This window comes from Drosophila santomea, chromosome 3L, assembly GCF_016746245.2.
Source record: "Drosophila santomea strain STO CAGO 1482 chromosome 3L, Prin_Dsan_1.1, whole genome shotgun sequence".
Classification (NCBI taxonomy): domain Eukaryota; kingdom Metazoa; phylum Arthropoda; class Insecta; order Diptera; family Drosophilidae; genus Drosophila; species Drosophila santomea.
In genome coordinates this window covers 796,391-800,942 of record NC_053018.2, presented here as the reverse complement: position 1 = coordinate 800,942, position 4,552 = coordinate 796,391, and the positions used below count along the sequence as shown (strand labels likewise).

The 4,552-nt window shown below is 37.8% G+C and overlaps 2 non-coding genes across 2 annotated transcripts; both read right to left on the bottom strand.

The window, feature by feature from the left end:
• Positions 1 to 1,340: 1,340 nt before the first annotated feature.
• Positions 1,341 to 1,440, bottom strand: Trnai-uau. The gene is made up of 2 exons: positions 1,403 to 1,440; positions 1,341 to 1,376 (listed from the first exon to the last, which is right to left on the bottom strand). It is a non-coding gene; the product is annotated as a tRNA-Ile (tRNA).
• Positions 1,441 to 2,270: 830 nt separating this feature from the next.
• On the bottom strand, positions 2,271 to 2,368 carry Trnai-uau. Its single transcript has 2 exons — positions 2,331 to 2,368; positions 2,271 to 2,306 (listed from the first exon to the last, which is right to left on the bottom strand). It is a non-coding gene; the product is annotated as a tRNA-Ile (tRNA).
• Between the last annotated feature and the right edge of the window lie 2,184 nt (positions 2,369 to 4,552).

The following is a 4,552-nucleotide window of genomic DNA, read 5'->3' as shown; positions in this document are numbered from 1 at the left end:
TGTGTAAATATTTGTTTAAAATTCCGCACGCCTACCACTCCGAAAGAGTGTATATAAAAAACCAAGCCTCAAGCCCCCGAGGGCCACCGATGTCCGTATTTTCCCACTCCATTTGCGGGGACCACCAAAGTTTGCTGGACCGTTGGAACTTTGGAGGGCAATCGGCTGCAGCTGCTCGGAAAATATGCTAAGTACGCCGACTACAGTGGATTACATGCTTTACAATTTTGTAAGCTGAACCACTTTAATTGTACTCCTTTAATGCTGTGATCTACCAACAAATACACCTTTATGACATCTGTTTAAATTTGAAATATATCATTTCCAGTTATTGTAATGCTTTGCACACTTCGAACCACTGTGCCATCGATCGTCTTGCGAACGTCGTCGTCATCGATGCTGTATAAACAAATCAGCCGCCGGACTGCAAACATTTTATTGGCATTGGATGGCTGCGCTTTTGCCCTGGCTTTCGGATATAGCCGATATAGCCCGGGTTCTGCTGCTTGCTTTTTATTGACTTTACTCCAAACACTCGGCACTCCACAACGCCCACATTCCCATTCCCATTTGTGATCCTCGGAGGGGATCTCTTTTTCAACACCTTCTTGTGGCCGCATCTGTTTGGCGTTTTTAAATTGTTGTTTAGATTTAGACTGTGCTGCAAGATCTGTTCATAATTTCAATTGACTTGGGCTGCGCAGAGATCGTAAAAATTATTTATGTGGATAGACGAACGAACACTCGCCGCAGCGGATATTGTTCGATTTCCAGTGATTAATTGCTGCTTTCTACAACTCAGCAATGCTGCGAAGATCTCCATACCCATATGGCTTCGCAACGATAATGATTATCATGTTTAGTCAAAGGCACTTTTGTTGAATTTTCAAACAAACTCTGCCTGTCTGCCACTCGATTTGTTTGGGTGGCATGTTCAGACTCAGAAGTTGAGGATTTTTATTTAAGAGTGGATAGGGATGTATCTTCGCCAGCACGTTTGCGTGAATATGATTTTGACAGATATCCGAAATGTTTACAAGCAATGGCGAAGTGTTCGCTTAGCCAAACGCATCCTTCAATTCTTAACCTAAACATAACCCATAAGACATAAACATAAAACATAATCCAAACATTCCCTTTCTATGATGCTAATAATTTATAACAATAACTCACAAAAGTATCTCCCATTCATAAGTTTAATTATTTTCTACATAAAACAGAATATAACGCAAAGTGATCTGACAGAAATTACATTACAATGAACACACCCACAATCTTATATAGCCACACGTGCCTAACATAACCAAAAAATATAAATTGGAACAAAAACAAAAATGACCTGCTCCAGGTGAGGCTCGAACTCACAACCCCGGCATAGCTCATATACACACAGAATACTGATTATAAGTACCGTGCGCTAACCAATTGCGCCACTGGAGCGATGCCCGGGCGCCGCCAAAAGCTCAAGGAGTCCTCCAGATCCCGGAAAATAGAATAGTCCTATGTCCTTTAAGCTTTATACCACACTTTCTTATCCCTCCTTTCTCCAAAACTGAAGGCATTCTACATCAACTCAAACACAAAAGCAAGATTTCAAAGCCTTATCAATTAATTGAGCAGAGAACCTTAAGCTATGCTTGAACGCAATTCTATCTTACGCAATGTTCTACGCATACCACTTACTCAAAAGCATTCAATGAAATACTTCTTATAAAGCTGTCGCCATTATTTGAGTTTGAGCTTAGTGGAACAATAATCTTTAGATAACTTAGATTACAACTTGCCTAAAACCAAATCTTAAATATCCTTGCAATAATTTTCCACAAAGACATGTATCACTCTTGGCTTTAGTTACCTCTTAACATTCAAATATTTTTAAATCACATTTAATCAATATTTATTTTCATGGATTATGAGATCATGGCTTAAAATGAACAATTTTAAAAGCCTTCAACAAGTGAAAATATTTCAACTCAGATTTTGAACTAGACTCTTGTGAAGAAACCCAAATTATGTATGGTTGTAATAATAACGAAGAATATAAGTTTTTTTACGGTAAAATCTGGCTTACAAAAAAACATTTTTAAAACACCAAAGTTCTTAGTTCATTAAAAGGGATGTATTAATGGCTCCGAAAGAAACTAAACTAATTTACCGAATCAAAGTCCCTAAAATCACATAAATCCCTTGAAATATATTAAAACAGTTTTAAAATAAAAAACTTATTAGAAAAAAAAAAATTGACCAAAAAGATATAGTCACCAGCGACTTGCTCCAGGTGAGGCTCGAACTCACAACCCCGGCATAGCTCATACACACAGAATACTGATTATAAGTACCGTGCGCTAACCAATTGCGCCACTGGAGCTGTTGACTGAGCGCCGCCAAATGCGAAATAAGACGCTCGACCCTGAAAATAGAACTTTTGCTCTCACTGAATTAAGAGTCCTCTCTCACTTTCCTCTCTCTCCCTTTCCACGACAAAAACAACGACCCGTTTTTGCAAGAGCAAAAATATATGTTTGTGATTTGAGAAAACATATTTCTGAAATCAAGTAAGATACAGAAATGATAAAAATGCTAATATATCCATTATTTTTAAATTTAAAAATAAGGATGCTTTGCGGGCAGAACGATTTATAAAATTTCAAATTCAAAGTTTGTGAAAAAATCCATTCATCTCGCGGCCCATATCTCTCTCTCTCTCTCGCTCTCTGAAAATGCTTTTTGGTGAGCGCAAATATTTAAATTTTATTGTTTCGGTGATAAGAACTGAAAAAACAAAAAGAAAACAATCTGAACAGTGCGAGATTCTGGGTATCCGAAAATCTTAAAATGTGCCAAATGAGTCAACTTCTGTAATGCTTGTCGTTTAATGTGTATTAAATGTGTAATCTCATACAGAAACGAAAGCGAAAGCCCAGCCTGTAGAATTATTAATATGTATTAGGTCAATGAAAAGTGAATTTTGTCTCGATTTTACTTTCAATTAGCAATGGATGTAGCCCATTAAATAATGCAAATAATCGGCTTTTCACTTTCGTTCGTTCGCTATTTAGTTACCCATAGAACAGGTGTGCCGATTACGAAGAAGCCCGTGAAAAATACAGTTCGTATTTAGTACCGACCCCTACCATTCCCATTACCCCCTGAATAACCATTCAATTACCATGCCAACAGCCGGTGGAACAACAACGAGAAAGACACTTGCGACAGTTCGATTTCTTCTGAATTTCATTGGCAATTGCAAAATCCCAGGCAAGAGGAAAAACACCAACATTGACAAGTAGTAAAAGAGTCGACGATCTCAATACTCTTTAAAATAAAATGAAAACCAAATTTTTTTGGAATTTAGCTATTCTATACTTTAAAAATCGATTGTGGCTTTCCGTTTCCAATTTTGGTTGAATACCGATAATATCGAAGGCTTTAGTTAGAGCATAAATATAATGGTAACTGCAGAAGGCCCAAGTCGGGAAATGCAAATGCCGCTAATTACTGAAGCCGTTGCTGTGGCTTTGGATGTGGCCATAATCGCTTCTAACTAAATAAAAAGCATGCAATAACAATAACCATAAAGTACAAAAGGCAATCCCCGTTAGCGACAAATAAAAAAACACCAGAAACCTCAGCAAAGCAGCGACACCTGAAGCCATGACAAATGACCACCATATGACATTAATAATCATAATTCAAAAGTTGAGGAGAGGAAAAAACAGCGAGTTTGCAGCGGAAAAACTTGGCGGAACCAACCAAGTAAATCCCTTGTCATGTCATGTTGTAATTAAAAATTATTAAAATAATATTTCCATATGACAGGGGCCGTCTCGCCAGCAGTTAATAATACTATATGCCCGCATACTATTATCGGACAATTATGTCGCACAAGCCGAGAGAAGTGCAAAAGTGACGAGAATGGGTGACCAAGCAAATGAATAAATTTAACTATACATATGCAGAAAGCGAAGCGATGTGCCACATATGTATGAATGTATGTATGTACCTACACAAATTAATGCTCCGTTGTGCAATTGTAATGCTGAGAATTGAACTGAACGAAATCAAATTAGAAGCGAGCCCGAGGCAATCAAATCAGTGCCATATAGTATATCAGTTCCACCAAGGAACAAACTAGAGCAGAGATTGAGCTCGTAGGCGGGATCATTGAGGGAAATGGGGGGCTTCGAGGAGCCAGGGTTACCATTGACTGGCGCCAATGGAATAAAAAGAAAAAACTATGACCGACGACAACAAAGTAAGCACAAATTGCAGGCGCTATAATGTCGATCACATCCGAACGTTAGACACCAAAGAGAATCAATTTGTGGCACCCATAGTTGCGAGTTGCTTCTCGGAAGAAAAACCTAAGAAGATACACATTAAAACATACATCATTACTTTATCTTTAAGCTGTAATATAATTTATATCAGTTGACAATTTAAGGTAAACACATAGACTTACTTCGAAGATTTCTCTGCTCCCATTGAGTCATGAAATATGAATTTAATGTGGATCCGAAAAAAACCCAAAGTCACAAAACATTATAATCAT